Below are 10,821 nucleotides of genomic sequence, written 5' to 3'. Positions count from 1 at the left end.
CCCACCCCCCTCCCCCGCTGCTACTTCCGGTCAGGCAGGGGGCGATTGGAGGCGGCGCGCGTTGTGAATTGTGGGTGGCGAGCGGCTGATTTGGTTTCCCGCTCACGGCCACCGTCAGTGGGTCGCGAAATCTTCTGAAGCGGCGGCTCGCTGGGCCTCCTCTACGTCGACTCAGCCTGAAGGTGAGAACCTCGCGCGGTGTGCACACATCAGCAGTGGCGGCGGTGGTGGGGGGAGACAGAGGAGGAGGCGCCTGGCCCACAGTCGTCACGTCCTAGACGCCTGCTGAGTTCACGGCGCTGCTTCAAGCAGAGCCCGGCCCTGCTGCTGCTGCTGATGAGGCGCTGACGGTGGAAACCGGCCCCAGAGTGGCCCTCGTGTTGAGCCATAGCTGATGAGAGGCACTCCCAGACTGCCGTGTGTTTTTATCCCTGGAGGGACGGGTTTGTTGTGGAGGCGAATCGCCTGCTGTTGGAAAAGGCATCCACTAGAGGCCGCTATATAGAGGTATTTGGTCTACTCTTCCACGCTGGTCCGGACGTGTTGGAGCAAAGTGGCCATGCCCACACTTTACCCCACCACACGCAGGGCGTTAGCTCGCTGGACTTGCAATGCAGAGGTGCAGGTTAGATTTCATTCCCACTCACACACCCACCGACACTCACTCAGCCACCTACTCAGCCACTCTCTGGGCATCTATGAAAAAGAGCTTCATAGCTCATCGGATTCCTCCAGCAAAAACATACTGATTCTCACCCACCCACTCAGCCATTCACCCACCCACTCTGGCACTCATCCACTCACCAATTCACTCAGCCACCCACTCGGCCACCCACTCAGCAACCCACTCTCGCACCCACTTCGTCACCGGTCGCCCACTGCCACCGGTCACTCACTCTGCCACCGGTCACTCACTCTGCCACCCACCCACTCTCTCACCAACCCACCGACTCTCTTGCCAACCCATCGACTCTCTCGCCAACCCATCCACTCACCCACAGGGAGACACAAGGAGACAAGGGGACCCACATGGTGTGAGAGTGTATCAGCATCATTGTGGTTGTTGTGGTGGTTATGTTGGTTGTTATGGTTGTGGTGGTTATGGTTATATTTGTGGCAGTAGTGTTTATACTTGTGGTTATGTAGCTCGTGGTTATGGTTATATTTGTGGTTATGGCGATTATGGTCGCAGTGATTGTGATTATATTTGTTGTGGTTATAACCCGCGATGTATTTCGTCGAGGATGGATGCCGCCGCGTGCAGGAGTTGGGCGAGGCGGGAGTGAGCCACCTGAAGCGCCCTCTCCGACGGTGGTGAGCCGCGCGGGCGGCCGGGCAATGAGCAGCTCGGCCGTCGTCGCTTCTCCTCCCCCTTCCGGGGCTGCCAACCCCGGTGGTGTTGAGTCGTCCTCCTCTTCCACTGGAGCCCTGGTACGAGTTTTTCTTCGCGTCTCCATTATAGCGATTCATCTTACTATTTGGCTACTTCTGACGCCAGTTGTAGTGGGTGGAACAGAGAGCGAGACTTCATACCGAAAGAACCAAAGAGTATGAACTTATATGGTTTATTTAACCTATTTTTAGTGGTTTGCTACCATTCCCTTTGCACTCCTATCGTTTTTGTATTGTTTGTTGTGACGTTATGACCCCGTGCCCCCTACTGGCACATCTGTGATCAAAGAGCTTTATAGCTCATTGGATTCCTCCAGCACAGAATCAATACCGATTCTGATGAGACCGGAACGAACACGTTTGAATCGAATCGCGTACTTCGCTTTACTAAAATAGTTGTGGAATCGATTCTTGTGGAATCTGTTCTCGTGGAATCGAATCATCGATATTAATTACAGAGATTCACCATCGATATTAATTACAGACATTAATCAACGACGTCGCTAGGAGTATCGTGGTGCCGCTCTGCAAACCTTCGGGCTACTATCAAAGGTTTGTTCATGAAGCCATCCAGATATATAAACACAGACATAACTTCAACCGAGAAGATGGATACAAATTGAGTAATCATTGGAAGAATGTTATTAACCAGGTAAAACCTTAACTGCTTTATGGTGTTGCCTTAACTTTCTGCATCTCTAATTTCTTAAGCTTCCCACTCCCAGCCCCGCTCTCTTCAGCACTCCCCTCCTCATACCCCCCCCCCTCTCTATCTCTCCTCCCTGATCCTCCCCCCTTCTCTTACCTATATAGTCTCTTGTTTACAGCAGCTCTTTTGCCCACGTCGGCAATTGTTTCTTGCTGTGGTTTGTCCCACCTGATGATGGACGCTTGTGTTGCGCCCGAAACGTCGTGATTTAATTTATTGTATATTTTATGCCTATATGACTTTACCGAAAGAACCAAAGAGTATAGCCCAAGAGAGTTTGTGTAGGTGGGAGCGGTGGTGTAGCACAGTCGGGGGCACAGGTGGTGCATCGGCCAGTCATCTCAGTCAAGCAACCAATGGCAACCTGGGTCTGTCTGTCTGTGACCTCCTGCTGCCAGCGGGCGTTCGACGCTTCATGTGGCCTTAACCTGCACATAGCCTGGCACGAGCGCCGTGGTGACATCTCCACCACTTCGTGGCGAATGGCGGTTGTTGTTTATGGTCGTCTCGCGATTAGCACTACGCTGCACTACGAACCCAGCGACCCGAGTTCAATTCCCGCTCATGGCCAACACTGGTGACGATTCCGTTCCTGGGCCTCCCCTTGGTCAACTCAGCCTCAAATGAGTACCTGGTGCGTTGTGTAAACATCGCCACTGGGGAGATTAAGGCGGCCGGATGTGGTGCTGGCCACCTACCCCCCTTCGTGTATCAAAGGTGCTGCTCGTTAACAGCACTTGTACCCGACAGTCCTGTTGAAGGCTACATGGGGGATCTTTGTTTGGTGGTGCAGCTGAGGAGGCGCAACTGCACGGCGAGTACCTCTACCGCAAGGCGCAGGAGGCCAAGAAGATCCTCGTAGAGGAGAAGGCGCGGCTCAAGAGGGCGCTCGATGGTAACGGGCGGCGAGACGGATCTAGAGATGGGCTCGCGACGACAAGACGAACGAGAGACAGCGAGACAGACTAGAGACATTGAGACACGCAAGACAGACTAGAGACGGATCTAGAGACAATGAGACACGCAAGACGGACTAAGATGGGACAAAACGGTCTGACAATACAGGCGAGAAGACAACCGCGCGTGGAAAGCGTTTCCAAATGAATCCATGCGTGCGCATGATTTTTCTTCCTTGTTAATTCTCCCCTGCCCGCCCCCTACCCACTGCCCCCTGTCCCCCTGACGTCATCACCGAAGAAAACCTGGTGCTGCCTACGGACCTGCGGTGGGAGGCGCTTGAACTCCAGAAGGCCGTGGAATTCGACCAGGGAGGGGAGGGTGATCTCACATCCCTCACCATCACGTCTCCTCGCATCTCTCTCTCTCTTCCTTCCCGCGAGACTCTTGAGGCAGGGGGATAAGCGTCGCGCGTCTCCGCCCGCTAGACACGCCGAGTCGGCGCGCATCCCCGGCTCGCCGTCGGTCCTTCCTGCCAAGCGGTGGCACCGTGTTTTGCCGCGGAGGTTCGCGGTTCGAGAACGGCGGGCCCTCAACCCCCCCCCCCCACCGGTTTAATGGGTTTAATGCAGCAGTTGCGTTGACCGTAAATACTGCACGGCGATTGCTTCCCAAGTGGACTTTGAAAAATCCCGTGGCGTGAACGTGGAAAAAGAGTCGGCCGTGTGTGTGTGTGATGGCTGGCGTAAATTTTTGTGGAATGTCAAATGAAGGCCGTGGTCACCACATAACGTGTGCTTCTGGAGCAGTCTTCCTTCTGGAGCGGTCTTCCTTACAATATTAGGAAGCCACTGGAGCTTTGCACTTTTAAATCATCGTCTAGATTGACAAACTCATTTCTTGAGAACTTCTTTTTGTGGTTAGTTTGTCACACTTCCGATTACCACGGTTGGTTACGTGCTGTAACAAAGAGGTTTAACATGCACTGACCCACTCATTCACTCACTCATCATTTTACTCAATTTACCCACTCACCTGCCATATCACCCACCCACTCTTGCAATTGGGACTCATCCAGGTCTCATTAGTGCTCAGCTCGCTACACAAAATCAACGCGATCACTGCAGAGTGATATTCTAAACCATTCCTGGTCGCTCCTTCCATCCACCCACACACACACCTTCACTCACCTGCACGGGGAAGTATGGCAAATGATAACCTACCCTCTCCGTCCCCCCTGCCCCATCTACCACCTCTTTCTATCCACCCCCCCCCCCCGTGTCAGTAGGAGTGAGCAGCCACATGGATGACGAGTACCGCTGAGCCGGCGTGAAGGACCCACACATCATGGCGACGACCTCACGCGACCCCAGCTCCCTCCTCAAGCAGTTCATCAAGGTGCGGGCACGGGGTCACAGGGGCTACAGGGTTTGGGGTCACACGAGGAATGTGGGTCCTCGTGTATTGCATGTGTACAAGCGCGCAAAGACAGAGGTCCCCCATATAGCCTTAACAGGCTTTTGGGACAGGTGCTGTTTGCGAGGGTGTTGGTGGCTAGCACCACAACTGGCCACCTTTATCTCTCTGGTAATGTTTACACACCGCACTAGGTACTCATTTGAGGCTGAATTGATCTAGGGGAGGCCCAGGACCAGTTCAGATAATCGCCACTGGTGTTGGCCATGAACGGAAATCAACCTCGGGTCACTAGGTTTGTGGAGCAGCATGCTAACTGCTAAATTATCGCACACACACACATGTTCTCTATCGGCTTTAGAATCAGTTCCTTGCACCTCACACGAGCCGTGTCGACCAATCATCGGGCTTGTGCAGTGTGAGATAACTCGCATCCGTTGAGTTAACCAGAAGAAATCTGGTTGTTGATGAAAGGTGGAGGCTGTGTGGGGGGGGGGGTGGTCGTAAGTGGTGGAGCGTTGGACACTTTGGTTTGGTGCATGCAGCTTTTGTCAACTTCATTCCTCGCGATTCAGTCCACCTTTTCCCGATGACCGATCCCTTCCATTCATCGAAAATGTATCTACTGTAGCACTACGCACGGTCGGTGGTCACGGAAAGATGTACCATTGGGGGCGCCACTGTGGCGAGATGTTAACTCCCACACCTGGTATACAGGAGGTCACAGGTTCAATCCTGACCCTGATGCCTGCTGTATATTTGGAGTTGCGTGCCTCTTTCCGAGGAGTCGCGTGGATTTCTCTCCAGGTCCTCCGGTTTTTCCCTCCGCATTTAGAATCGACGTCCGTTTAAGAGTATTTGGCTGCTATAAATTTCCACATGACGATAAGCCACTTAGTTGAACTATGATTTGTGGCCAGGTCGCTTCTGGAAAAGAGTTGCATAGCTCAGTGGGCCTTACCTGGTAAAATATAAATAGTAAAGTTTTTCCAATGGTGCATCCCAGTTGTGCCAACACGGGGTTTGGCGACCCCGTATACCGGTACGGCTCGGCTCAGCTTCCGCAATGGAAAAAACAAACAACACAACCCGAGTCGGATACAGTGGGAGGGCGGGGAGGTGGGGGGGCGAACGCAGCGTGGCCGGGACGGACGCCGGTGGGAAGAGCGGACTCGGCGTGTGACCGCTTGCTGTCATGTTACCACACCACCACCACCATCCCACCACCACCGCAGGAGAAGAAGCTGATCCTGCCGAACGCTCAGCCGATGAACCACGGAGGCCACAAGCTGCAGGCGCTGGTGTGGGCGTGCTGCGCCAATGCCGTCAACGACTTCATCGTCCTGCATGAGCACCGCGGTATGCCAGGCACGCGCACGCACCACAGTTGACAAAGCTCCCCCGTGTAGCCTTTAACAGGCTGTCAGGGCAAGTGCTGTTTGTCGAGCGACCTACGAAGGCCGGCAGGGCACACGGCGGGGTGGGTGGTGTGGTCATTACCGCATCTTCCCCTTTTGTCTCCCCACTGTCGATGCTTGGACACACCGGAAGTCGAAGTCAGGTCACCGGATTTGTAGTGTAATGAGATAGCCACTCCGCTCCCGCTCCCCGGTGTGATGCATGGTGTGACGTGTGTGATGCGGTGCAACAGACGGGGGATGGAGGTGTATTTAGCTGTGCGTACGATGTGCGGTGTGTAGTATGATGCTGCAGACGGGGAATTGTGGTGTCTTAACTGTGTATGTGGTGTGATGTGGTATGATGCCGCTGATGGAAGGTCAGTGTGTTTAACTCTCCAGTACAGTCTGTGTGACACCTGTGGTGTGTCTAACTTTCCGGCGTGCTGTTCATGTGACACGTGGTACGATGCCACGGTGTACTTGACACTCTCGAGCGTGGTGATGCGGCACGACATCCGGACGTGGACATGATGTCCGAGGCATTCCAACACCTCGTGATGCACAACTTCACGTCGCGACTCGGAAAGAGGGTGCGTGCGGGCACCGTGCCAGTCTCACCCACATCTTCCTCCCCCATCCCCAAAGCACAAAGATCCCTCGTATAGGCTATAACCCTTTCTCATTTCCATGATGTACATATACGTCGTCGAAACGGAACCGTAAGAAAAACTCAAGTATGTCTTCTGACCTGAAGACATACCGAGGCTCCCATAAGACCATGCGGGAGGGCGTGCGGCACAGTTTTGTTCCATAGAGTGCCGGTCGTGTCACTACGGTTTTCTGCGGTGAGGGCAACGCCTTTTAAAAACAGCAGCGCTACGCCTCTATAAATAAAATTAACACCGAGCCGCTCGCGCGTACCGAGATTCAGCGGTGGACGTGACACCTACCACCCGGCAACTTGCAGATGTCTCGGAATGGGAAAGAGTGAGCAGACTTTTGGGCCAGGTGCTGTGTGTCCGCCTGTATATTCGGAGTTTGCATGTTCTCCTCCTGGTCACTTTGATTTTTCTCCGGGTCCTCCGGGTTTTTCCCTACACATTTAGAAACTTGAATTTCGAGTATTTTGCTGCTATACATTTTTATGTGAAAAAGAGCTACATAGCTCAGTGGTAAAATAAAAATAGTTTCGTTTTACTTTAGTTTTCGAGCAACAGCACAGAGTTTTTATTTAACGCCATCTCTGAAGCTGAAGGCGCGTAATGTTGTTCATTTGTTAATGCATCCGCAGTTTTAAAAAGGGTGGCCGCTGGCCTCTAACTGGCAAACGTCTGCGAGGACGCGTAATGAGAGTCCAGCGCCGTCCGTGTAACTTGCCGCGACCCCTCCCGTGACGTCTCTGCCCCCCCCCCCCTCCTAACAGGCACAACGTCTACAAGCGCGACGGCAAGGACATCGAGTTGAAGGAGGTGGGACCGTGATTCGAGATGGAGCGTAAGTCTGCCTGACACATTGTTACTCGTCTCCACTTTACACCCCTGCAGAGGCGGTGGAAATTCCACATTCCTTGTGGACTTCCCTACGAAGTGGTTGTAAATTTTATCGACCCCTGAGAGGATGATGGGCTGAATGTAAGAGTCTAGCCTCGGGCTAGGTGGCCCGCGGGTGACTTGTAGAGCGGATCGGAACTTGAGTCGGTGGGGTCGCTGCTCTGGTCGCATTCGCTGTACCGTGACCCGACTCGCATTCCCCCACCCCGGATGCGATGTGTAAATTCAAAGATGATCGGACGTAATGCTGGCCACCCACACCCACCCCTTGGTGTGCCGTGCTGGCTTTCCTACATGCTAACACACGAACAGCGCTTTTCCCACGCCGTCTGTTAAAGGCTGCATGGGGGGATCTTTGCTTTTGTGTGTCGCGCAGTCTACGAGATTAAACTGGGCACGCTGGACAACGCGGCCACCGCCGAGGTGGAGTGGCCTTGGCGACCGTACATGAACACGGCGAAGAAGAGGAAGTTCCTGAGCGTGGAGTGAGGGAGGGGGGCGACTTCCCCCCCCCCCATGGGCCTGGGGGGAGGGGCATTGGGGGGAGGGTTTGTCCCTGGAAAGCCGGAGTTGGAGTCGAACCTCGCGGCGCTCTCCGCCGAGGCTCGAGACGTTGAGGAGAGGTCGCCGCGTGGATAGGGCAGTGCGTGAATCGCTGTTCCAACCCTCGTCACACACGCGCATTATACGCGTCACACACACATTGCGGATGTACATTTATCAAACACAAACATGCACATCGTCGCATGCGTCGCACACAGAAGCACACAATTGCACAAAAAGACAAAGGTACTCCGTATTGCCGTTAACAGATTGCTGGAGCAAGTGCTGTTAACGGGTAGCACCTATGATGGCCGGCATGGCACAGAAGTGGTTGTGTGGCCAGCCCCACGTCTGGCTGCCTTTGTCCTCCCCAGTTTTGCGATGTTATACACACCACACCACGTACTCAGATGGCTGAGTTCGTAGTGCGCTAACTGCTGCACCACCGCTCCCCAAACGGTGTACATACACGCGTACACAAAACGAAACATTAACATTTATTTAAGTAACAAAAAAGAAAATACCAAGTCAGGCAGATGGAGAAAGTGGCGTGTCGCCATGCACAGCACCGCTCTCGTAGCTACTCACCTAGGGTGGGAGCTCTTGGCTTCAATGCCACCTGGGATGTTTAGATGTGAAAACCTGCCATAAATAATATTTTGGGAAGTCACAAGCGCCTTAAGTTGCATCTCATCTCGACCATTTTAATGGGCACCCCCCCCCCCCCCCCCCGTAGCTGTCCCCCTGTGGCACAAAATAAACTAACCTATTTTATTTTACCAGGTAAGGCCCACTCAGCTGTATAGCTCTCTTTCAGGAACGACCGGGCCACAAATGAAAGCGCTATAAAGTGGCTTGTCACGCAGAAATATATAGCAGCCAAATACTTTTAAACGCATGTTTCTAAATGTGGAGGGAAAAACCGAAGAACCCAGAGAAAAATCCACGCGGTCACGGGGAGAACATGCAAACTCCAGATATACAGGCGTCGGGATTTAACCCACGACCTCTATACCAGGCGAGGCCCCAAGGCGAATCAGCACTTGGCCTGCTAGCGGGTATTATTAGTCTGTCAGTACGGGGTAATGATTCCGGATTTCAGTCTCAATTGAAACTGAAATCTGGAACACTTTTGTCATATTTTGCTCGTATAAGTGTGTTCATAAAATACAAGTTTGGTCATTGAGAGAGTTATAAATGTCCTATACGCATTTCATGTTTATTGTGTTTATTGTATTTAATGTATGAAGAAAATACAAGTTTGTATATGCTACAGTATGTTTCACACGTTATTCAGTGACACTGCATATGACGGGCAATGTTTGGGGCAATCGGCCTTCAACATGGAAAATACATCGAGGCCACATGACCCGTGGCCACCGCCACTTCAACCGTGGCCCCATTGGCACGTTGATGTGTGGCTCTGCCTTCACCTGTGGTGAGAATGAGACCAGAAAATTTACAGGAGGCCGACTCCATATGAGTCCGTCACGCTCTGGATCTCGCTAATGGGACGTCGGATGAAAATAAAACATGGAAGCGACAAGTTTCTTCTCTGGCGAGGACATTCCCACAAGATTGGCGCCTTTCCCAATTAATGGAATTTAATGCCCCAACATCACCCTGATCCAAACCAGCGGGAGCTGAAATCTTCCAGAAGGTTCAGGATTTATTGGTACAATCGTTCGGATGTTGGTGTCCGCATGGACTTGCATTTAAAACCCCCGGTCCGCTTGACGTCTTTTAAACAATACCTGTGGTCGGGTCCGCTCCCCCACCTTTCTATCCCCTGCTTTTTTTTATAACCGGTGTAGTATATGTTGACGGTGTGTGCGTGTATCACAACGCGATGTAACCGGGCCCTCGAATTGCCTCAAGAAATGAATAAATAAACACCTGTCGTTTTGCTGTTGTGATGTCACCACGAGGCGCCGAATGACGGTGGGACGGCGTCGTCGCACTCGTCGAGCGGACAAGGGCTCCGTGAAATGACGGTGCGGATTGCGCCAAGCGTATAGAGGTCGCCGATTGCGCGCCCCTGTGGCTCGACCACTCGTGGGTCCACCTCAAAGTTCCTGTGCCCATTTGAACCTCATTGCCTGCGATGATGCTGCTGCTGCCATGGAAGAACACACGTGGCGCCCTCTTGTCTCTCCATGTTGTCTTTCATGTCCCATCGCAGTTTTCAGGTCACTTGATGTTTACAGCCTCCGGTAAGGAGGCAGTGAGGTTCAGCCGCTCGATTTTTCTTCCTTTAGTGCACAGTACCGTACACGGATACGGGCACAGTACGACACCGTAGCTTTATTGATTGTTCAACGAAAAAGACCATCCCTCGCCCAATCTAGTTACCTATACGGTGTAATATATCGCGAGACATTTGTTAACGTAAAAAAAAATGGAACTGTAATGCTGAAAATTATACTCCATGAAACTCGGGGTTTTATGGAGTATCTGAGGGCTTCTCAACGCTTCATGCCTCGCCCCCACTGATGCCCTCTTCTCCCCACTCCTACTACTGACGATTGTATGTAGGGTGTGTAGGCATTTACTTCCGACTGTTGTATGTAGGGTGGTGGGTTGCTGGTGGTGGTGGGAGTAAATGAGATTTAAAACTGGGTGCTCAACTTGAACTCACCACCACTCACATCATGTATGCACTCATCCGCCATCTTGCTCACTGACCCTGTTTCCGTGTTGATGGTGTGAGTCTGTATTGATGCTGTGAGTCTGTTTATCGTGTGAGTCTGTTGATGCTGTGAGTCTGTGTTGATCGTGGGAGTCTGTGTTGATCATGTGAGTCTGTGTTGATGCTGTGAGTCCGTGTTGATGGCTCGGTGGCACGGTACAGAAGGGCAGTACAACTGTAGAGTAATGGTTGTTGTCCAGCAGCGGCAACTGCGGTGGACGGGGA

At 52.6% G+C, this 10,821-nt stretch overlaps 1 long non-coding RNA gene across 2 annotated transcripts; it reads left to right on the top strand.

Annotated features, from left to right (window-relative positions):
• The first annotated feature begins 2,899 nt into the window (after positions 1-2,899).
• Positions 2,900-9,808, top strand: LOC142922520 (uncharacterized). Of its 2 annotated transcripts, none has more exons than XR_012940122.1 (6): positions 2,900-2,996; positions 3,299-3,379; positions 4,287-4,396; positions 5,650-5,773; positions 7,238-7,308; positions 7,741-9,808. It is a non-coding gene; the product is annotated as an uncharacterized LOC142922520 (long non-coding RNA). The 2 variants fall into 2 exon arrangements; XR_012940121.1 differs by having other exon boundaries at positions 3,299-3,564.
• Positions 9,809-10,821: the final 1,013 nt, after the last annotated feature.

This window comes from Petromyzon marinus, unplaced genomic scaffold (assembly GCF_048934315.1).
Source record: "Petromyzon marinus isolate PM22_M1 ecotype Great Lakes invasive population unplaced genomic scaffold, UKy_Petmar_22M1.pri1.0 PM_Scaffold_1, whole genome shotgun sequence".
NCBI lineage: Eukaryota > Metazoa > Chordata > Hyperoartia > Petromyzontiformes > Petromyzontidae > Petromyzon > Petromyzon marinus.
This window is presented reverse-complemented; position numbering and strand designations above follow the sequence as displayed.